General features: G+C 40.7%; 1 long non-coding RNA gene across 5 annotated transcripts in view; it reads right to left on the minus strand.

The window, feature by feature from the left end:
* The window catches only part of LOC112988298 (uncharacterized), a 43,446-nt gene extending 20,642 nt beyond the window's left edge, over positions 1 to 22,804 (minus strand). For all 5 annotated transcript variants that reach the window (XR_010388165.1, XR_010388164.1, XR_003260498.2 and 2 more), the window contains exons 1-2: positions 22,720 to 22,804; positions 4,254 to 4,395 (exon numbers count right to left, since the gene is read on the minus strand). This is a non-coding gene — a long non-coding RNA (uncharacterized LOC112988298). The remainder of the gene's footprint in view (positions 1 to 4,253; positions 4,396 to 22,719) is intronic.
* Between the last annotated feature and the right edge of the window lie 2,153 nt (positions 22,805 to 24,957).

Consider the following 24,957-nt stretch of genomic DNA (forward strand, 5'->3'; position numbering starts at 1 on the left):
TAAATATAACTTCAGAGTGCAGCAAAGCCAGAAAGGTCCCAACATGCTCTTCCTCTGATGAAGCTGCCTCAATACACACTGATGCAACAAAAGTAGCCAGATCACAATTGCTAATTTTTTATGCCTCTTTCTTGGGAAACCTAAAGTTCTGGATCACTTCCATCCAATTTTAGCCACAGCAGATGCCTGCTCCTCTGTGGGATGGGAGTGGTCCAAGGTGAATGTGTTTTTGGACAATCTGTCTGTAGTGCTTGTTATTTAAATTCATAGGACAGGCATCCTCAGAGTGAAAGGGGCACCTCTAGCTATATTTATGAAACTTGAAGGAAGAAATAGAGTGACATCAGGTCCGTGCATTTCAGCTGAGTCAGAGAAGAGGTGGACAAAGGACAGAATGGAAATTCAAGAACTCCGCGTTCAGCTCCTTGTTTTGTAACATATATATTGCATCACCTTGAGCAAGGGACTTGAGGAAGGGCACTTAGCTGTGGCCACGTAGGTTAAGAAGCTAGTCTGCCTGTAAGCATGATGAAGAGAGATCAGTTTCTCAGGGCAATTTTGAGGCCCAAAGTTCTTCATGACACAGATTCTGCTCTGTGTGGTCTTCAGGAACGCCCTGTCTCCACGGACTACATGACACCAAGACTAGCATGCAAGTTTAGGCATCCAGACTCAGACAATAGGAAACACTCCTAATCTTATCATGTTTGCATTCCTGTGTTGAAAAAAGGGGCTTGCATTAATATTCTAAGCTTTTTGTAACAGCAATTTTTTACAACTCCATCTGTGCAGCACCTCATTAAAAATCATTTGATTTCCACTGGTCTCAGGCATCACAAAGTAAAAGAAATTTGAAAACTAAGATCTGATTGTAATCATAATCAAACCTGAAATCCTCAGCACATCCTTACATATCTAAGCTTAGTAGACAGAGATAAAAATTTTCCCACATAAGAGCAAGATCAAACATTCAGCGTATTAAGACCCAAGAGACTATTTAACTGACTACACTTCAAAAACTGTTTTCTACTTTTCAGGTGATTGGACTGGTGCTTCCTGCATTCTGTGTGTAGTAAATTATTTTTTTTCTTTAATTAAATTTTGCAGGGAAAAGGTTTTCTTATTGACAGAAACATTTAGCTTTCAGAACCCATCTGCTCACTTCCCACTCACTTCTAGAATCTTTTAGTTAGTAGAGGTATTAAGTTATGTTTTTTAAACATAAAAACATCACTTGTTAGCAGACAGCTTTTATAATCAACTCTCTTTTCATTTACACAGAAATCTCAGTACAGAAAACCAGAGAAGGCAAATATCTGTCTCCTCATCTGGATGCAGAAACTGAGCTCTGTCCACAGCCTGACTGTTAGACTTTTATTTTCAAAAAGCTGTAGTATCTGCAGGCCCTCATTGGAATGCATTCTTAGTGCTCTCACTGCTGTACACAACCAGATAGGGATGCAATCCTGAAAAGCTAATAGGTACAAAGAGATAGGGAATCTGGGATGCTAATATAACATTCTAGAGTAGTGAACACAGGAAATGATTAGTAAAACTTGGCTACTCTGAGAGGTGAAGAATTTTAGTTAATGTTTAGGTAAAAAATAATTTTAAAAAGTTATAAAAACTTTAGTTAAGATTTTACAGGTACAAACTATGTTGTGAAGGAGCTGGAAATAGATAAAAGGTCAAAATAACAGAAAGAGAAAACAAGTATGAAGTAGGTAGCTTATTTACAAATGTAGGTTTCAAAATGAAGTTACCAAAGTGCCACATCTCTGCTGTCTTGTGGATGTACTATGGTCATAGTTTTGCTACTGTTCTCATCCTGTTTGGATTTGTATCTCTTTTTTTCTGTTTGTTTGGTTGGGTTTTTTTGTCTTTAGATTTGCTTCTTAGCTAGTAGTGCATTTACTTGTAATTATCTCTAGTTGGTTCTTAGATATTTAGCTTCAGAGAATGGAAGCTTCATAGGAGCCAACATTGAATACAATCATTTGAGATGTACAGCTGAGTGTATTAAAGGCAGGAAGAGACAGCTCCACAGGTCTAATCTAAAATCCTGTGATATTCTGGAGAAGCTTTTCTTTGACTTCTCTGAATTATTAAATATGAAGGTGGAGGGAAAAAGGAAGTGCTGCTGGGAAAAACATAGCAGACTGAGGAGAGGAACAGCTGAAGTCCCCAGTGAAATGCAGGCAGCACAGGAGTATCTAGGAGGTTCTTGGGCAGGAATTCAGTCCCTGAGAAAATCATGGAGAGAGCCCTCTTGGAACACATGTCTGGGCATGTGATGGAGGAGAAGGGAACTGTCAGCATGGATCTACCAAGGGTAATTCAAGCCTGATCAATCCGAGTGCCTTCTATGACAAAATGACTGGTTTTGTGGACAAGGGAAGAGCAGCAAATGTCTTTTCCTTGACTTTGGCAAGGCTTTCAACACCATCTCCCACAATATTCTTGTATCCAGAGGTTATGATCTGGATAGGTGGACAATCAGATCAGTAGAAAAAGGTTGGGCTCAGAGCTGTTGACGGGCCACGCTCTAAATGTAGGACAGTGACAACTGGGGTACTGCAGGGGTCTTTGCCAGGAACTCTGTGTTTAATGTCTTTATCAGTGACCTGGAGGAAGTCTTTTCTACATTGCTGAGAGCTTTTAGATTACAAAGGAAGAACTGCTGTAAGATGAGGTTAGGGTATCCCTTGGAACTTTGGAGATGTAGAAGACTTCTGGGATATTATGAGGGAGCAGGGGAACTGGGGAAGAGCACAGCAAAGGGAGCAGATAGATTACTGAAAATTATTTAGGTGGAAATAGAAAGAGAAATAGAGGTATAACAGTCTATCTGCCTATTTTACCCATACACACATAAAGGGAAAGAAGTAGGATGAAAAGAAATACTAGCAGTGGTAGGGAGGCAGTGAGACAGTTAATGATGCAGGAAAGGCAGATGTGTTCAAAAACTTATTCTGTTCTGTATTTTGAAAAAAAGCAGTACGATCTACACTTATCACTTGAGCATGATAAAGTGTTTTCCAGTCCATAAGTAACTCAGCAGGATATTAGACCATAACCATAAGGAAGAAATGCTTTCAGCAGACCCAAATAGCTTGCACCAGAAGTCGAAAGAGTTGGCTTACGGCATTCTGGCCAGCTGTCGTTTATTTTCAATATATCTGGGAATGGCACAGTCTGGGAGAATGGAGAAATGTTAACATTCTAACATTCAGAAAATGAAGAGAGATAACTTGGGTAACAAAAAGCCTGCTATAATCCTACATAAATTAATGGGAAACCTGACTGAGCATTCATTCATCTCAGAGACAACTAAGGAACAGGGATATAAGTACTGCCTCTCAATAGCGTCTTTTGAAAAATAAATCATGTCACATAAGCCTGATTACATCCTTCAGGACATTACAAGTTCAGCTGATAAAGCATTCAGTAGAGATGTAATATGCTTAGATTTCTGCAAAGCATTTGACCGTAGAGTAGAACAATCTGATGAAAATATTAGGACTATACAATATTAATAAATTTCAGTTTAAATAGATTAAGCAAAAGCACAATCTCAAAAAGCAGCTGTTAATGGGAAATCATTAAATGCGATGATTAGCTGTCTTTTTTGCTGAGAAAGGTATGAGGCACAGTACAATTCACTGAGTAAGTATAAATATGCTACTGATAAACTCAATAACAATAAACTGATTTGTAAATAATCACTGCAGGCCAGACAAACAGAGTGGTCTCCAGCACAAGAGACAAGGAGGTAGAGAAGAATTACTGTGAGCACGTGGTTTCAAAAACAGAAGATGATAACCAATGATGTGAGATGAAACATAGATTGAAAATTAGATGTGAACATCTAGCAATGAGCATTCAGCCAGGGACTGTGTTATTAATAAATGGTGGATTCTCTGACTCTTCATTTCTCCAAATGAAGAAGGGATTCCTTCCTAGAAGGTTCTCTTAAGCAAAAATAAATTAAATCCAAAGTTTGGAGCTCCGTACTTGTGTATGTTAGTAAAAATCAATGGTCCACTGGAGACAGTAAGCAAGATAAACAAAAGCTCCTTTCCACTTTTCAGATCTAGATCTACACTGCATGAATGTAATGAGAACCTCTTCCTTTTTCTTTCTCTCTCTCTCTTTTTTTTTTTTTTTTAAGAAAACTTTCTAATCCTCACACTGACAGAGAAAAACATAATCTTTAAAATGCACCACACTGAGAGGTGGAGAAGAAAACATACCTTCATCTGTCTGTGTTCCAAACTGGCCAGATCAGAGCCAGCAACAATGTGAAAGCTGGAATTATTCATAAGCTCTCAGCATTTTACCTTAGCTAATGTCCCCCATCTCTGGGTTACCAGCAAACAAGAACAGCAAGCCCTCCTGAAAACAGAAAAAAATGTCAGGTTAAAAAAAAAAAAAAGAAAGAAAAAGGTGACTGAAGCAAACATTGCTTAATGGAGAGCTGATATTTTCTTCTCCACTCATCTTCTCATCTTAGCTGTGTTTTGGCACAAAGCAGGAAGGCAAAAAAAGCTGTTCATGCCCTCTTATCTTAACATTTGCATCCTATTGCGAGGATGCAATGAAATCTCATTTGCAAGCTTGCCATAATGTTATAGCAATTGCTGCCATTCCATCCACCTCCAGCCAACAGTCAGGAAATGCCCTATAGGATAATTGACAGGCTACTGTGAATTGCACAGCTATAAATAGCACATCAAAGGTGCCTGGTGAAAGGATGATAAAACATAAGTGAAAGTTGAGTTTTTATGAAGTCATTTGCACCATGGAGAAGTATTTATCACCTTACTTGCAGTTTTCCTATTTTTTCTTCCCCAATATGTACAGAACATGGAGCAGACTGCAATAAAGATCTATGAAATACGATCTTTAAGAAGTCATTTATCTCTTTCATTTCTGTATTCTTTCTGTCACTTCTCCTTTGCTAAAGTTCCTGTAGTACCATTCATATCAGATCAATCTGGTTCTTATCTCTTTCTCCAAAATACTTTCCTATCAATAAGCCACCCTTGTTCTTCAAATCATCACACAGGACAGTGGAGGGTGGGCAGGCATATGTGTGTGCATGTATTCTGACAGCTCTCCTACTGCTTTAAGGAGTGCAAAGACACAACTTGAAATTTTCCTTTAGAACCAAGATAAATCCCTTATTTTCTGTTCTCCACATTGAAGAGACTATTTGCAGTATCATATGGTTGATTAGTGAAGAAATACATCCTTCGGGAAGTTATAGAAAAGTTTAATGAAAATTTAAAGAAGAAATGCACCCTTCCAGAAGGTCAAGGACAAATAGAAACAGACATGCCTGTTACTGCATAGGTGGATGAGGATACATCAGTTATGTACAAAATATTTCAGCTGTGTATGAGACATAATTACTCATGCAGCTGAGCATTAGCCCAAATATGTCTGTGTTTTTGTAAAGCCATACACTTGACAGAAATACAGAACTGCAGTTCAAGGAGTTTGTGAAGATCTGCACAATTGAAACTTCCATTTAAAACACTAGTTGCCATATTTGCTATGTTAAGAATCATTAAATAAATTAACTTAAAGAGTGAAAGGTGGTAACAGGACGCTGCCATTGAATGTCCAGTGGCCAATGTGGCTTGGAGTTCCGGTTATAGATATAAACTTGCTTAATTCTACAAGAAGTCATTGCCATTAAAAATCTCTCTCCCTTTACTAAAAACGGAGGTGGGGAAAAAAATAATAAAGACATTTGAAATGCAAAACATTAAGTATGGCTTTCAAATTAATGCAGCTTTTCCCCACCTAACTGACATAAGATGACCCAAACTGCCTTTTGAGGAAAGTAGGGAAAAAATTAGTTGAGACAGCCTGGAGCCTTTATGTTTACTTGAAGTCAGAGTCATCCTACTTTCCTGAAAGCAAAACATGGAAAAAGGTCTCACAGAAAGAAGAGAGCAAAGACAGAAGAGATAGGAAATGCAACTCTCTCTCTCCTGGCCACTCCACTGCTGGAGGATGACAGTCCTGTCATGCTGTCTTAAATGCTGTAAACACAATCCCACATTCTTAGTGACTATTTTGGTACAATATTGACCAACGAGTTAGGCTGATTCACACTGATTCACTTTGAGAAGCATCAGATTTGTACCTGCTGGTGTAAGTCATTGCAGGCTGTTTGCTTTTTGGTCATGGGTTCCTACACAAGGCAATCAATAGCTGGCAAGAAAAGAAGATAAGAAATAAAGGGAAGAAAGGACAAGGGCAAACAGGAAGAAGTGGGAATGCAAGTCTCACATTGCAAGTGAGGATCATGGCCTACGTTAGGTTGGGGAGACGTGACATAAACCACATCTGTGGTTGGTCTAGTAAGAATGTCTCTCAGAGCAACACAAGCCTGATGGTATCACAGAGCATCCTGGCATCTCAGGAAGTAAAGATAAAGCTTCTTCTCCATTTGATGTTCATTCACCTGATCTCAATGTCAAATTAAGTCTAGGGGGACCACAGGCAGAAGAGCATATGGTCTTTTTTTTTTTTTTTTTAAAAAAAACTCTTTACCAGTTCCAGCTGGTTAGGTTTTATCCATTCATTTCTGATCTCTTGCTTGCCAGACATGATCTCAACACTGTTCTTAGGTCATATCAGTAGACACTTTTGCTGAACTATGTTAACCATCCTTATGCAGATGACTAACCAATAGCAAATCTGCAGGTTAGTTATAAGGTAAGGAGGCTGAACCCAGTATCCCTATAGGGTGAGGCTGCCGCAGCCCCATGTCCCCAGGTCCAACCAGTAGTGAGGCTGAGAATCTGTTCCCAGTAGGTACCCACACATACACAACTTATACATACCTATACATATGGCTGGCCACACAGATTAACATAGACAGACACTCAGCACTCACACAAACACAAACAGCACCAACAGCCCCATCCTGTTCCCCTCTCTGGCTGATCAGGAGTGGGATATATATACATATAAGTATACATAAGTATGGTGTGGATCCCTCCAGAAGCTGGGCTGAGACACTCAGTCCACCCAGTAGCTGTCCCTGGATCCCCAATCTCCCCAGCTGCCAGCACCTGAAGCTCACAGTCCCACTCCAGTTGCTGGTACAGATATACACACACACACAGGATCCATCCAGTAGCTGCTCCTGGATCCTCGATCTTCCAGGTGTCTCACTCCTAGAGACACACACACCAGACACAAATGGGCCCTCTGACCCACAGTTCCACTCTGGTTGCTGGCACTTAATTTCACTTGCTCCGATTTCTCCGGTTGCTTACACCACAGACACAGAGGCCCCTGTGACCTGCGGTCTGACTCCAGCTGCTGACACGCACACAGAGAATAGAGAGACCCTCACCCAGGAAAATAGTTAGAAAAGAATTCCATAAGAAAACAAAGCAGCTTGCACTGGTCAGAGACAGGGCATGGCCAGACAAGTATACTGACCAGTCCCATTTACACACAAACAGCCCCTTTTTATCCCCTTATCCCTCCATTTTTCCCACATTTGTTCCTCCTCAGATCACCCAGATCCCTCCCTTTCTCTGCCTTTGGTTCCTCCCTTGAACATAAGTCTTGCACAATCCCAAAATGCTCTTCCCCTGCATCCCATAATGTGTCCAATACCCAGAGAGTCACTCCTGTTGACTTGTCATCATGGGTTCACACTTGGACAACGGCTCTCCTGGGAGGTCCCCGGACAGGATGTGCCTTCCTCCGAGTAGGTAATTTGGGTTTCCCTGCCTGCCCTGGTGCCTCTGTGCCCCTCTGTGCTTGTGGAGACGAGCCCTGGACAGGCTGATCACTCTCCCATGATGGACCTGGGGGTAGTTGGGGGCAGGGTGCTATTCTGGCTCCCCCTCCTGAATTCTCTCTCTGTGCTCCCTCGTGTTTGTGGAGATGAGCTTTTAACCACATAATCTAACATTAGTATCTTCTGCATTGAACAGAGGAATAAATTACTGTGACTTAACTGATGCAAGGGAATTTGTTAGGCTACGGTGGCTCAACTGTTTATCTGAGTCAATGGTCTCTTCTTCAATTCATAATCTGCAAAAAGTGACAGCTGCAATATACCTCATATATTACTTGCTTTGTCTTCTCCATTCATTTGGAGATTGATTTCTTGTCAGAGCAAAGACTATCTCTTCCTCCATACTTGTACAGAATCTTTCACAATGAATTTCTGATCTCAATGGCAGATTTAAGTGGTTGGATGTTCCCCAATCCAGACAATTCTGTGGTCTTTATCATTCTAAAAGGTGTGAGCATACAAAAGGAATGAAAAAAAAATTAGCTTACTCAGATTGTACGAATATTATTTGGGATGTGAAGTTTAGTATCATTCACAGTTTCATTATTATCAGTCATGACCAATCAGATTTCCTGCCAAAAGCTGATCAGTTTTCAGAATATTTTTAGACATTCATTCCAAACACTTACTCCGGGAATTCTGGACCAGAGAGAAAAAGCTTTCATCATGCTATGTACCAGATGAATTCCCTCTCTGCCTTCAACTCTTCCCCAAAATCTTACCTCTTCTACTTAACATTATTTTCATTTTTAGTCCATTGAGCATCACAGACTCTCATTTAGGCTTAAATTCAGGAAAGCTAACACATCCTTACTCTTTGACTCCATCACAATTCTGGACAAGATTTAAGATACATTTAAGGCTGTGGTTATCCAAATCCTGCTTTCCTGACCTGATCCTCTACAAAGTTGCCACAAGGTTTTACTGCACTATTTATGTGTTGAGTTTGAATGAAGGAACCTTACACAAATGAAGACTCCTTTCCCCTTCATAGGCTAAGGAGACTATATGCTATAGAGGCTATATGTGAAAACATAGTAAACCCCAGAGGTATTATAGGTCTGCAACAGAAGAAGAAGAGAGAGATATATAAAGCATGGCTTATAGGTAGTAAGTGCTGTAACACCATGTGCAAGTAACCAAATCTGTATGTGAAGCTTTGAAGAAAGGAGAAGTTCTCTGAAACAGTCTCAAATAAAGAAGAAAGGAGGACAAAATTCAACTATTTTTACATATTGTCATTTGCAGCTCGTCAGCAGGACAGTGCAAGGGAGGATTATGCAACTCCTTCAGGATGGTTATCCTATGAGAAATGTAATTAGAAGGACTCTGCTCGCAAAGCATATCAGTCTGGAAAAGTTTCCTCAAAGGGAGATATCTACTACCAGCTCAAAAAGTGGGTCAAGGTGAAGACAGATAAAGAAAAGGAGAAACAAAGAGTAGAGATAGTAACACTGTGAAGAGGTCCATGGAACAAGCTTTTTACCCTCCCTTATATCCACAAGGATGGGAAGAGAAGAGAGAACAAAAGCATCTGCCCTATCACAATAGGTCACCAAGAAGGGGTAAATAGGCTGAAGTGCAGAAAGCAGATGTGTCAACACATCATTGACAGCAGCAGGAACACATGACGGAAGCTGGAAGGAGGCCAGAAATACATGAGGAAAGCAGGCTTCTCCCTTTAAGGAAGGCATTTGGTGCACCATAGATCTACCTGTCCTACAACTGTGGCTTCTGCAAAAGCAGCTAAGGCTGTGTTGGCATTCACACGTCATTTCAATAACACAGTGACTTCTGTGCCTCACAATGCAATAAGTAAATGCACTGGAATTAGGTAGAAAGCTGGGATTGCACCTCTTCTGAACCAGAACAAAACAGCTCCATATGGTGACGAATTCCTGAACCTTGTGGTGTTACATCACCTTTCCAAATACTCAAGGGATTCTTTTCAAGAGAGTTTGAGGACCTTTGCCAGGTAAGCTGCACACCCTATGGTGCATCTGTCCCAAATTAAGGCTAGAAGGATGTCACCAGACCCCCAAGTCAGTTTCAAGTGAGGTTTTGTTTAATTTCTTAGTTGATGAGCATAAAAAAAAAATAAATGAAGTCTGAGATTTCCAGTCCTTTCACCATACTCCTATTTTTCAGATGTGGATGTATTTTTAAACTGAAAAGGTACAAGTCATTATTCTGTACCATGGGCCATTGCCTTTGATCATAAAAATAAAGAATGTAAACTAACCAAGTCATTTACCCTTGAAACAGACCATAGCATGGTAACAATAGCTGCCCCTATCCATTCGTGAAGGTGCTTAGCATACAGATTTAATGGGCATGAACAGCAGCTTTGTTGACACAATAGTTAGTCCTGCGCTACCAATTCACAAACTGTGCATGATTCTAGCAACACAGTCCATCAACAGATTTCTGAGCCCATTGTGGTCTACTGGGTTGATAATAGCAGGTATCAACAGATAGAAAAATTTACAAGTCTCAGGCTGACATCTGCTATTGGTAGGTTGAATATGCCTTGAACAGCAATGTCACAAACAAGTCCTTTGACATGCAGTGGCCCCAGATCAAAATCTGCATACAGACATAGAAGCCTAAACTTCCTGGAGGTCTGCAAGACACTGAAGTTGGTAAATTCCAGTGAGGTTTTATATAGCTACGAAGTGATCAGATATATTTTAAAAGCAGAACAGGGAAGGCCCTGAGGAATTTGCTAACTTAAAATAGAAAAGAAACACCCACACTCTGTTTTAGCTCCAAATCAATGCATTAATGAACATCCTGAAATTCAGAGCTTCTCTCAGAACTTTTCAGGAGCTTAGCTACTGACTTATCTTAAAAAAGAAAAAGACTAAGAAAAGAAAACCAAACACCACCCACTCCCTTTACTACATCTATGTCAGATCTCCCACTCATCTCCCTTCCTCTTGTCTCCAAGCTTTCCTATTTGCTGATTAAAGAGAGGAACCGGAGGCAAGGGATTTTCCCATTATCACTTGCATATTGCCTCTGAAAGATGTGAAATGTCTGGTAACAAGCAGCAGCATAATGCCATAAGCTAGATACAGGACCTAAACTGAGCACCTTCAGCCCCATCTTCATGCCAGAGACAGAATATGACATCCACATCACCAAACCTATTCAGGTGTTTTGCATTTAAATTTGCATTGCTTTGGAAACTAGTCCTCCTAAAGTGCATGCTTAATTTCTGTATAGAGTTGAGGGAGGGATGGAGTAAGGTTTTGAAAGGGTCCAAAGGAAGACCTTTAACCTTCTGATGACAGTCTGACAACTCTCCTGAGTAAGCGGTCTGGATTGTTCATTGTTCTTCTCAATAAATTCATTGTTCTTCTGAATAAACATCCCATCACAGATGCCCAACTTCATCTTAGATGCCATGTGAGGTCACCTAAAAAGAGTCCTATATTTTTATATAAAAGTCCTAAACTAATTCCTTCCTACCAAAACATTGCACTGCACACACAGCTTTCTTGCTGGTGGAGAATGAATAAGCAAACAAACCTCATGAGGCAGATGTTAGTCTCAGTGCTCTGGTGGAAATCACTCAGACATCCACAATGCTGAGGGTTGTATAAGGACAGAAAGGACAGAACAGCTGCTCTGGAAGAGCTTTAGTCTTGGGACACAACATATTCCATCAAAATCCAATCTTCTCTCACTGCATTCATCTGTGAAGCAATTTACTCTTTCCTTCCCTCTCAGCTGTAGGGGATTCTCTCTGCCTCTTGATATGGAGGGTTTTGAGTGCAGTATTTGGGCTGGGGGAAGGAGGAGACAGGCAAAAGATAAATCTATCTGTGGATGGATGTATAGATTGATGTACATATGAGACAAACCTGTTAGGTAATTTTTTAAAATTTTGGATGTATTCTGGGCTTCTTATCAAAAGATCATCATGTGAAAACTCCATAGTGTGTCTTTCCTCCTAGCATGAAAACCTGTGTATTAATATTGAAATACTACAGCTTAGCCACATTCTCCCACAAACACCCACGTATGCTAGGCTATAACTTTAAATTTTAAATATTGAAGTGAAAGACTTGAGACCTATTTTTCAGCTGAAACTAGTGGTCAAAAGTTTGCCTCTATTTTGTATTTGAAAATCATCAGTCTCTATTTTGGCTTCTCAGAATACAATTTTCATTTCAGAGATTGCAAATGTAAAGCTGTAAGAACACAACAATAGTGCTCTTTGGTAAGACCAAAGTCCATCTAGAACAACATTGTGTTTCTCATAGTGGTCAGTAGCAGATGCCTAGTAAACAATTAAAAGAACAGAGAAAGTACAGTTGACTCTGCCTTCCTGGCTTCTATTGTTACAAGACAACCCTGAGAAGCTCAGAAAGAATGTTTGAAGTAGGTAAATTTGGATAATTTCTATCTTAGATAGAATTTGCTTAGCATGAGTAGCCGCACACTTGCTTAGCATAAGTAGCTAAATTTGCTGAAGCCTTAGGCCGCGCTCCTAGTTCGTTAAGAAAAGGCCTCAGAGCTGGTGCAGGCTGGAAAGATAAGGGAGTTGCAAGCAGTCTGCATTCCTGTGCCCCACTCTCCAGAAGGGAGGATGCCAAGGCTGAGAAATAAGGCCTGTTTGGGCGCCAAGACCTTGGGAAGTAAAAAGCTTCCTCTCACTGTTAAAACAGTGATGATTAAGGGGTCTGGATTATGTCTTCTTCCTCAGGGCCTTGGAAGATAACACCTACTGACCCAGCTGGGGCAGTGTTAATTAATTGATCAGGACCTTGAGAAGTAGGGGTGGGACCCAGGGAAATGTGAAGAAATCATTAACCAATCAGTGTGAAAGAGGAAGGAAGTCACAAATATGGCAATAAGAGGAAGGAAGTCACAAATATGGCAAATTTGATTGTATAAATGCTACCTGAAAAGTTAGGGGGGGTGTGCTTGATTTGTGGGAGACCACCGAGCACCCAGGCTTGCGCAACTCTGAAATAAATAAGCAAATGTCTCTCCTGAGTGTGTAATTATTGGCTCATTGCACACCGGGCAACGAATCCGCTTTTCGGACAACAGTTTTCTGGCGACCCAGATGGGACCTCGCTGTAAAGCCTTGCCCGGATTGTCTTGCCAGTTCCGGCGGGGAGACACTGCTCATCGGACTCCAGCGCGCACCGACCGTTTTGTTCGGGGACTCCGTGAGCACCCTCCCTGGTCGGAACAGGTAAGCGACTCAAAGGTGCAACGCAGTAATTATTAAGAGACATTGCATAAAGGGTATGATACAAGGGTAATTGGTTGTGGTAACCAAAGGTAAGCTTTGTACACGTTTGGACAGTGACGACTGGAGTGTACGAAAGCGTAATTGGTAAGAACGTTCCTTTAAGGGTGGTAATACGGGAACAGGACAATCTGTGGGGGTATCCTCCTGTTCTCCTTTAGGATGCATCCTGAAACATTGGAGAAAGTTTGGTGGGAATCCTTTAACAAGGAGAAAATTAAAGGAATACTGTACTCAGTGGTGGCCAATGTATAAACTGGAGGATGAGGAAAAATGGCCAGAAATGGGAACGCTAAACTATAATACAATCTTGCAACTTATGTTGTTTTGCAGAAGACAGAACAAATGGGATGAGGTCCCATATGTAGATTTGTTCTTCTCTCTGAGAAATGATCATGAAACTAGAAAAAAAATGTAAGCTGTTGATCTCTGATTCAAATGTGTTAATGATGATGGGAAACAAAGAGAAAATGTCTCGGTGTTGCTCTGCTTGTAGCATTGGGAAAAGATGTTTAAAAGCGGGTGATGAGGAAGAGGATGTACAATTATTGGTCTCTCCTGAAAGAGATCAAGATAGTGTTAATAGCAGAAATAAGGGAAGTGAGGCATGTAGCCCGATTGCAGGCAGAACTCGGGCTACTCGGGCTCAACAAAATCCCGTGATTCAGGCCCTGCTGCGTCAAGCAGTCGGACCAGACGGGATGCCTGTGTATGTGAAGGTCCCTTTGTCAACTACAGATTTAATGAATTGGAAGGAGTCTGCCGGGTCGTACCGAGAAAATCCAGAAAAGATGTATCAATCCTTTAAAATGATAATTGAAAATCATAATCCAGATTGGCAGGATTTACAGGTGCTTTTAAATACTTTGCTTTCACCTGAGGAGAAAAGAATGGTATTAGATAAAGCTCAAGAGGAAAATGAAAGGCAAAATGCCAGAGACGGACCAGACCGTTTTATGCCGACCCGGGAACCGGGTTGGGATCAAAACACAGGGGCAGGCAGGTTAATGACTAAACAGTACCAACAGTTAATACTATATGGGGTAAAGCATGGAGTACCTAAGCCCAAAAATATTGCAAAACTATATCAAGTCACACAGGGTAAGACTGAGGATCCCTCTGCATTTTACGAGCAGTTATGTGAAACTGCCCGAAAATGGACAGACTTGGATCCCGAGGACGAAGCAAATAAAATAACTTTTACTACATTATTTGTAGGACAATCAGCACCAGATATAAGGAGAAAGCTTCAGAAAGTAGATGGTATGTTGGGGATGTCGATATCGCAATTAATAGAAATTGCATATAAGGTGTACAATAATAGGGAAGAAGTGGAGAGAAAGGAAAAACAAAAGGAGAAACTGAAAGATAAGAGGCAAAATGCTGCAATCTTGGCAGCTGCATTTGCCCAAGCACAAACTCCCTCTCAGGGAAGGAGTTTTCCGAAAGGACAAGGACGTAGAAGAGGGTGTAGAGTAAGAGGGAATTTGGGAGATGGAATTCCGCTAAGGAGAGATCAGTGTGCAATTTGCAGGGGGAAGGGGCACTGGAAAAATGAGTGCCCGAAGAGACAAACAGATCATTGGAAACCTGAGTCTGCATCTGTTCCAGAGGCAGATTTGCTCATGATTGGTACAGAGGATTCAGACTGACGGGGACCGGGGGTTGAGGAATTGGATTCCCCAGCCGAACCCCTGGTTTCAGTAAAGCTGGGGAACGAAACAGTTAAATTTTTAGTAGACACTGGAGCAGCATACTCAGTACTAAATAGCTGTAAGGGACCAATGAGTAAATTCTCTATGCCAGTAATTGGGGCCACGGGAAAGCGAGAGGTCAAACCTTTCTGTCAACCAATTAAATGTGAAATAGGAAATAAAGTGTTAACACATGAATTCTTATACATGCCAGAATGCCCATTACCCCTAATGGGGAGGGATTTACTGAATAAACTGGGGGCACAGATAACCTTTGATCAAAACAAAGTTAAGGTGCACATTCCACAAAGTAACGCCTGGAAGGCACAAGCATATATGTTGCAGAAAGCACTGGATTCCGAACAGGTGGAGGATGGACCAAGTGAAATTCCCTCTGAAGTAATGGACGCAGTAATCCCTTTTGTGTGGGCAACGGAGAAACCTGGAAGAGCCAGATGTGCAGAACCGGTAAAGGTGGAATTAAAACAAGGAGCTAAACCGGTAAGGTGAAAACAGTATCCCATGAAGTTAGAGGCCCGTGTTGGACTGGAGCCTATGATTAATAATTTCTTAAAGTATGGACTGCTGCGAGAATGTCAATCCGAGTACAATACTCCAATCCTGCCTGTAAAAAAAAAAAAAAAAAAAAAAAAAAAAAAAAAAAACTTTATGTACATGAGACAGGGCACCAGGCTTTGGGAGTGCTTGTACAGACTTTAGGAAATTGGAAAAGACCTGTGGCTTATTTTTCAAGACAGCTGGATAAAGTGAGTGCAGGATGGCCAGGATGCCTCAGAGCAGTTGCAGCTGCTGTGCTGTTAATACAAGAGGCACGAAAATTGACATTGGGACAAAAAGTGACTGTTTATGTGCCACATGCTGTTGCAGCAGTTTTAGAACAAAAAGGGCATCACTGGTTATCCCCAAGTAGGATGGTGCAGTACCAGGCAGTGATACTTGAGCAAGAAGATGTAACCATGAAGGTGTATAATACCCTTAATCTGGCATCTTTATTACCATTTCATGAAGGGGGAGGTTGGCTCATGACTGTCTGCAAACTATTGAGCGAGTATATTCCAGCCGTCCAGATTTGAGAGATGTTCCATTGCAGAATCCAGACTGCGAATTATTTACCAATGGGAGCAGATTTATAATAAAGGGAGAAAGAAGGGCTGGATACGCTGTCGTCACTTTGGAAGGAGAAATCGAAGCAAGATCACTACCAGCAAATACATCAGCCCAGAAAGCAGAACTGATTGCTTTAGCCCGGGCTCTGGAATTATCAGAGGGAAAATGGACTAATGTGTTTCAGAAGAAGCCCCCCCCAGGGGAAGTAGAAAGGGGCTTTATGCCCAGGGATTACTGGCAAATTGATTTTTCTGAATTACCAAAATGTAATGGATATAAATATTTGTTGGTAATTGTTGACACCTTTTCAGGATGGCCTGAAGCTTTCCCGTGTCGTACCAATAAGGCCAGGGAGGTAGTAAAAATGTTATTAAAAGAAATTATACCAAGATTTGGGGTACCAGAAGGGTTTTCTTCAGATAGAGGACCTCATTTTATAGCAGAAATAGTACAGCAAATCTCAAAAATACTACAAATTAAATGGGACTTACATACCCCCTGGAGGCCACAATCCAGTGGAAAAGTGGAAAGAATGAATCAAACAATTAAGAGACAGGTAGGAAAATTGTGTCAGGAGACTCAGATGAAATGGACTGATGTTTTACCTCTGGCATTATTAAGAATCAGAATAACCCCAAGGGTTAGGGAGAAAGTTAGTCCATTTGAGATTCTGTATGGTAAACCTTACACTGTAAATTTAACTGGAAATGAAGTTCAAATGCACGTTAAGGGCGATCAAATTTTAAGTGATTATCTCTTGTCTATGGCAAAGGTTCTTACTTCTCTCCGTAGGTACATCCAGTTAAGATCTCCTGTACTTTTAGATTCACCTGTACATTCATTCCAGCCGGGAGATCAAGTGTATCTTCGGACCTGGAAGGACGAGCCATTGGTAGAAAAGTGGAGGGGACCGTATCTTGTACTGCTAACAACAAATACTGCTATGAAACTGCAGGGAATTGATTCCTGGATCCACTACACCCGAGTGAAAGCAGTACCTCGAGAGACGTGGAAAGCTGAACAAGTTCAACCTTTAAAGTTAAAAATATATAAAGATATATGAGTTGTATTGAAAGCGAATTGGTTTTAAATTTAGATTGTATTCAGGAAAGAATTGCTTTAATCTGTTTGTTAGGAATAGGGTTAATATTGTTGTTATGGTATCTATGGTATCTGTGTAAAAATGATGTTCTCCCAAATAACCAGGAGAGAAATGTGGTGGTTAGTTTTTCTAAGTTACCTGAGCCAAACAATTAAAGGGAACCAGGAAGGATTTTGGAGCCATAATCTCCATTTGGAAGTAATTACGAAATCTATGAAGATAATTAACCAGAAGGATTGCTGGGTGTGTACCCACTTCCCTGAACATTCCAATAAGGGCTTCCCCCTAATTGGAGTGCCTCTTAATTTTTCCTTTATGGAATTTATGAAACAGATAAAAAATGATAGCGATCAAACGAAATATAATGAAACAACCGAACAGGAATGGGAAGTCCAGAGTGTGACAGGAGATTATTATCAATGTGTCCGAAGATGTAATAATAGTAATAGATGGTGGGAAAAAAACTGTACCCTATGGAAAGCAACCGATCAACTGTACTGGAGCCATTAAGGTGGGAGGTTATAAAAATTGCTCTCATATACCTGAAATAGGTTATAAGTGGCCAAGTAAGGAACTAAATGGGTGGCATGTTCCGAAAGGTAGTGGATGGTATTGGTTGTGTGGGTACAAGGCACGAAAAGTGCTACCTCCTAATTGGTCAGGGACGTGTACTTTAGGGGCAATAATCCCTAATGTTACTATAAGAAAAGAATTGAGTAATAAATAACAAAAATCCTGGCTAAGAACATTCATGAGGAGACAAAAGAGGGTCAATAATCCTTTAATAGATCGACCTACTAGGTTTCAGTCATTCGTAAGGTGGCTGTTTCCACAATTGGGAGTGAGTGAACTTGAAAAAGCAATAGTAAATATTTCAGCAGTTATTGAAAAAATAGGGAATAAAACCTCTGATGCCATTGCAGCTTTACAAGAGGAGGTTTCAGAAATTGCTAAAATAAGTACCCAAAACAGGATGGCTCTAGATATGTTATTGGCATCTCAGGGAGGAGTATGTACAGTAATAAATACTAGTTGCTGTGTATATGTGGATCAAAGCGGGAGAATTTCTACCGATCTAAATGAAATCTGGAAGCAGACTGAAATCTTACATGAGGTTCAGAAAGAAGATACTTCTTTCGGATTTGAAGAAATATGGAAATGGTTGACTTCCTGGTTCCCTGATGTGAGCTCATGGGTTAAAAAATGTTTAACAATTCTAGGATTGATGCTAGTAATTTTTGTATGCGTTTATGTAGTGATTCAATGTATTTCTAAGTGTTATATAAAACTAATATGGGAAAGATTTTAAAAGAGTGAGACTAATATGAAAATGATCATATAAGTCTCAAAGGGGGGAATTGTTACAAGACAACCCTGAGAAGCTCAGAAAGAATGTTTGAAGTAGGTAAATTTGGATAATTTCTATCTTAGATAGAATTTGCTTAGCATGAGTAGCCGCACACTTGCTTAGCATAAGTAGCTAAATTTGCTGAAGCCTTAGGCCGCGCTCCTAGTTCGTTAAGAAAAGGCCTCAGAGCTGGTGCAGGCTGGAAAGATAAGGGAGTTACAAGCAGTCTGCATTCCTGTGCCCCACTCTCCAGAAGGGAGGATGCCAAGGCTGAGAAATAAGGCCTGTTTGGGCGCCAAGACCTTGGGAAGTAAAAAGCTTCCTCTCACTGTTAAAACAGTGATGATTAAGGGGTCTGGATTATGTCTTCTTCCTCAGGGCCTTGGAAGATAACACCTACTGACCCAGCTGGGGCAGTGTTAATTAATTGATCAGGACCTTGAGAAGTAGGGGTGGGACCCAGGGAAATGTGAAGAAATCATTAACCAATCAGTGTGAAAGAGGAAGGAAGTCACAAATATGGCAATAAGAGGAAGGAAGTCACAAATATGGCAAATTTGATTGTATAAATGCTACCTGAAAAGTTAGGGGGGGTGTGCTTGATTTGTGGGAGACCACCGAGCACCCAGGCTTGCGCAACTCTGAAATAAATAAGCAAATGTCTCTCCTGAGTGTGTAATTATTGGCTCATTGCACACCGGGCAACGAATCCGCTTTTCGGACAACACTATGAGTCTGATTTTTTAGGGACTTTCTGAGTTAGAAAGAATACTCCCATTACTGTATTTAAGAGTCTTCAGGGGCCTTTCCTCCATGGTAGATTGTTCTCCTATAAATGTGTCAAATCAGTTTTAACCCATTTTTGGTATCCCAGTCATCCTCCAGTAATAAGATCTATGGTTTTATTATGCACTAGCTGAAAAAGTGCTTCCTATTCTTGATTAATTTCCCTTTATTCTTCTGTAATGAAAAATAATGAATATTCTTTTTCAGTTTCTCCACAGCATTCATGATTTCAGATTCCTCTATCATCTTTTCCCTTTAGTCATCTCTCTTTCAGACTGAAGCATCCTGCTCTTTTTTTATATCTCCTTGTATAACATCGTTTGGTGTTTCTAGACATCTTCATATCCCATTTTGTACCGCTTCCAGGTCTAAACAGCTCCTTTTCAAGATGAGCTGATTGGTATTCAGGATGTGGGCAAGCCATAGATTTATACAGTGGCATAATGATATGTTCTGATTCTTTCTCTGTTCCTTTTCTAATATGTCCTAATAATTTATTTGCTTTTTTGACTGTTGCCAAGCACTAGCCTGAGGTTTCCAGAGAACTGTAAATACTCAACTGCAAAACTATGGTAATGCATTTTTGCACATACAGTCCTTGATCCAGTTTTGTCACATTTTAACTCCATTGGTATCTGTGGGTCTATTTCACTGATATACTAGCACAACAGGCAGGCCTCTTCATAAACGTGACAAAAGCCTTTGGGATGAAGAGTGTCATGTCAATGTGTTGCATTTAAACTACATTAAGCCAATTTAAAGATATACAATCATAGTTCTGGAAACAGGTCCTGAAAACATCCATATGTACACAGATAGTTCTGGTTACTGCAGGCCTCAGTACTTTATTGGCCAAACATCTCGCTGAAGAGTCAATGACTTCTATTACAAAAGTGCCAAGAGATCAAAGAGGACACAGTCCCACTGTGCTAAGCAAAGATGAACAGATCGTCCTTGCTTCAAGGAACTTCTGATCTAAATAACGTAAAAAGAAACAGAACAATGAGAACAGGAACAAAAGCAGCATGAACAAGTCAATTCCATAATGTTCTATTAGTAGAAATGGCTGGAGTTTTATAGGGAGAACAAAAGCTAAGCATAGAGGTGACAATGGAGGTAGAAGCTGGGACACAAGAGTATGAGGAGAGTCTGAGGGGCTGCAGTATAGGTAGATTAAAGTGAAAGTCCTTGTGAGAAAGGGACCTAGATTTAACGGTGGGGAAGAGAGTACAGAAAGGTATGAGCAGGGCATCACAACAGTCTGTACAGCCACAGAGCCAAGTGCTGCTGTTATTACTAACTCCCAAACAGTGAGGCCATTGAGGCTTCGACAGGCAGAGAAGACATGTTCTGCATCCTCTGAGGTTATGTTTAACCTCATAAGGCAAATAAGCAAAATCATAGACAGCACAGACAATATAGCTGATGACTGGAGATGAGAGACCATGATGTTGAAGTGATACAGATTTATTTTTCTTCCCTTTGCTTGGTTTGTCACAGGCAGAGATTTAAAGCATGCTACCTCTTTGATTCCTGCCTTCCAAGAGAGTGGAAGGAAAAGCATTACTCTGCGACTCCGAGTAAGAAGAGTTGTTCCTGAATTGAGAAGGAATCATTGTTCTCTGGGAGTCAGTAGATTTAAAGTTTTCTACTAGTCCAGTGGGTTCTGCCCATTTTTTCTTCCCCAAAGGACTGTAGAAGGCTTCTTGGGGTGAGCAGTCCATCAGAGCTGGCTTCCCTATAACAGAGCAGTAGATTTTAAGGGTCTACATTCACTTTTCTAAATTCCTGCATGTCACAGGATTTCACTCTTTTGCCCTGCCCTGCATAGCTCCGGCAGTTACAGGGAAGAAATGTGGTCAGTTGGCAATGCCAGCCTTCCATGAGCTCTGAGAAGGAAGAATGCTGATGCTACAGCTGAGCCTAGCTCTCCAAGTATTACCACCAGGGCAGCAGAGTGCTGCTCTTCACCACTCCAGGAAGCCTCTGGCAAATCAGGAATGGAGAGGAGAGTTTCTCAGAATTTTCTCCCACTTCACAGTGTACTACGACCAAAGCTGCATTCTGGTGCAGTTCTGCAATCTCCTTGACTTATGCATCAGATCAGCCATGCAGCAGATTCCCTGACATGCAACCAGCTGCAGCTAGTGTCACAGCTAATTTGGTAAGGAAGAAACTGTGCTGTTGCACTCCAGCCAAAGGCAGATGCGGATCCACAGGCATGCAACTGAAATAGCCTCGCAAGAGGGTGCATCTTTACTGTCCACTCTAACCTCTCCCCCTTCCTGCTACCTAAAACACCAGAAATGTCCTTGTTACATGCAAAGAGAGATGTATCGATGCTTCAGACTGATGGAAAACAGTTGAACTTGCCTTTACTTTTCTCTTCTCAGAAGTTTCTTCCTGTGATAAAGTGGAAAGGCATGTGATGCTGGAGAAATAATGAGCTAAATTTATCTTCCTTCCCCTATCCTGTTCATAATGCTTAGGAATATATATGTTCATTGGTAGCTATACACATGTATTCATTGCTTGGTGAAGTAAAGAGCATAGGCACACTGTGAAGTTATGTTAAATTCAGTCCAAAACTGTTTATTTCCTTTTATGCCTTCATTAACTGATTTTACTTTCTTTTTCCGAACCTAGCCCCTTGACCTTGCTGAATAGAACTTTATTTCTCCCCATCACCTCATTTTTCCTCAAGACTCTACATCCCCTCCAGCTTTACTTTCATCTTTTGTCTATCTTACCACAGCTAGCATTAAAGGGCAGGGGAAGGAGGGAGAGAAGCATATTACAATAATCATACTACTTCAATATGGCTTCTTTTTTCCCTTCAGCACAGAATTATTTGGAAACCAGCTTGAGTTTTGCAAGTTATTTGTAGCCATAAAACTTAGTTCTCCTCCAGCCCTATTCCTCCAAGGACCTGAAAGTGCTCTACAAATGTCAATTAATTAAGCAGTCTTCATGTAGAAAGTTTCATAATGCTCATTTTAAAATGAAGAAACTAGAACAGCAAGAGCTTGGTTGCTTATTGCTAGTTAATGGTAAAATTAGTAATAGACCTCTGGAGTCTCCCAGGCATTATACTTTAATGAATTGCACCCATATCCATTGTTTAGAATGGAGATTTTCTCCCCCATGTTTTAAAAGGACATTCATTCCCCAAAACAATAGAAACATCTCCCTTTTCCTCATAAAAAGCATCATGTAAGTCCAGTTCTTTTCATGAATAGAAAAAAACAATGACTCTCATACCTAAAAGGATTCAATACTTCTCAATCTTTAGCCATCACTATATGCTCAAATACATGGGCTGTTAAAAATTCTCCCTTCTCTTCCAAGGTTTTTCTGGTCATCAGATCAGAAGTAATCAGAACTATACTGTATTAAAAATCATAGCAGTGAAATTAGTGCACAAAAATTCTTAGTATATGAACAAATTATCTTCTGCCACTCTGAATCAGAGGATACCTGTGCTGTCAGGTAGCTCTTTCTATTCAGGAAAAGTAAAAACCTTATAAATAAAATCTTACAAATTAAAGTGCAACATACCTGGATGAATTCACTGGGGAGATTTCCTTTATACAAAAAATATAAACCTTGCCAGTTCTCTCTTTGATGAGCAATAAACAACTCTGCTATTCTCACTCTGCCTTCCTGATTCTTAATGGCTATAACTAATTTGGCCTGTGGGTGTATCACAGGTGTGAAGGTGAATGGGGTTCGGACAGGCTGTGATTCCTGTCTAGCCTGTCACTCCAGATTCTTTTTTAATGCTTTAATGCTTTTTTTTAATGAAAATTTGGGCTTAAAAGGAAGGATGGTACACGTGGTCCTACGTGAATAGGCTTTCTTATCCAGATCGAGGAGCTCAGAAGCACTTTTCCGTCTCCTCCAGTTTAGAGTACTTAATCTTTAATATGCTTAATTTTAGACTACCTAAACTGGCTTAATGCATGTAGCTTCATTTCATTCTCCTTGGAAAAGGGAAGGAATAACATCAGGAGGATAGAGCACATGTCCATTCCCCAACTTTTTAGTTGTTTTGACTGGGTCTCCAAACTGCTTACTGACTGTGGAGCAGAGGTGGAACATACAACCTGGGGATATTGACTCTGCTACCACATCCAGCCACCTAAATTGGCATCAAATCCATGGCTAGCTGTGCTACCTTGAGGTCTAGCTCCTTCCTTCCATTTTGTTTGTGGCAGCGCATCGGTTTTTAGGAAGTTGCCACTGCCTGGATACATGAAAAATGCGTCTGATCTAAATTTATGCCACTCGCACTTAATTTTTCCTCTCCTTGCAAAGCAGCTTTAAAAGCGCTGCTACCGCAATCAGACCACTGGGACAAAGGCTGGCACAGAGCACAGAAAAGCATGTGCGCAAAACCACTCTCGAGCTGATACAATTTCCAGGAGACTTTAGATTCTTGTGCTTAGAGCAATCTCCTCCCTGTGCTGCTAGACAAGGACTGATGTGTTTCACATCCAACACCTTTCTAAGGGTGCTCCCTCTTCAGTTACACCTATCACAGCACTCTCGAACCTACCCTGACTCCATTAACTTTGTACATCAATGACTGGTTTTAAAAAAATAGTTTCAGATCAAAAGCTGCATAGAGGATGTCACCTGAATCTTATCTGTTTGAACACGAATAATCTCACTTAAAAACAAACCCTAACATTTTACAGCAGATCCTAAATTGGGAGGATTTCAGCTAAAGCCAGTAAGAATGCTTCCTGTAACTAGACCTTTGCTCAGTGCCATCCTGTGCTCTGACTCAATGTTTCTAATCAGTTCTATTGATGTCAGTGCTTTCTGCATCACCATTTGTCTAAGGCAGTTCTCCAAAAAATGAATGTGCCTGTCCTCTTAGCTGTCCCTCTCACATGCTCTATATGAACTTAAATTGGCCCCTGTATTACTCTTTTTTTTGTCCTTTGCCACGGACAATCCCTTCCCCTGTGCTACATGCTGTGCACTGTCTGCCTTGAGGTCCAGCCACAAGTCAAGAGAGATCCACAGCTCTAAAGGTGTTCAGGATTCATTTTATTCCATTAAATGTAGACACTCCACCAAAAAGAGGATCCTTTCATAGTCAAGAAAGAGAAATAAGCATACTCAGGAGAAAAATTATCTCAGCCAAAAACACATGCCAAAAATAGCTGAAATGAAATGCAGGCTAAGAGAACACATCTTTCTCCATTGGCTACAGAGGAAGCCTGAGGGGCTAGTTCAGATATATAGATCAGTATCATAGGCACCAAAATAGGTGAGATGAATCCCGAATTAACCTACCAGTTAAATATCATGGGAAAAGGCAGAAAAAGAGAAACGAGGAAATGAAGGCATTCACTAAAAGATACACAGATGAATAGTGGCAAACCAGAGGCAGATCTCAAGCTTGTTCCATTTCAGCCTAGTTCACCTGACCATTTCTCTAGAACTTCCGGTTCATTCCTGTACAGTGCAAGAGTGCACTTATGAACTTCATGACATCAATTCATACACACAGAGAAAAAATTCGTATTACCTACATTTGGCTTACATTTAGCTTACATTTTAAACGGAGCCTGATTTTTGACCTAGTCAGTTTAATAACTCAGAGAACATCCAAGAGGGTTCCGGCAGCTGTCTGCTTGGCTGATATTTGTAACTTGCCTTGTGTGCTTGCTGCGAATATGGGGATCTCTAGAGTCCAAGGGACTTCTTCTCTGTGACTCCTGAAAATAGCCACCACTCACCTGGGAGCAGTCTTGAGAGCAGGAGCAAAGGAAAATGGGAGAG

This window comes from Dromaius novaehollandiae, chromosome 3 (genome assembly GCF_036370855.1).
Source record: "Dromaius novaehollandiae isolate bDroNov1 chromosome 3, bDroNov1.hap1, whole genome shotgun sequence".
In the NCBI taxonomy this organism is placed as follows: domain Eukaryota; kingdom Metazoa; phylum Chordata; class Aves; order Casuariiformes; family Dromaiidae; genus Dromaius; species Dromaius novaehollandiae.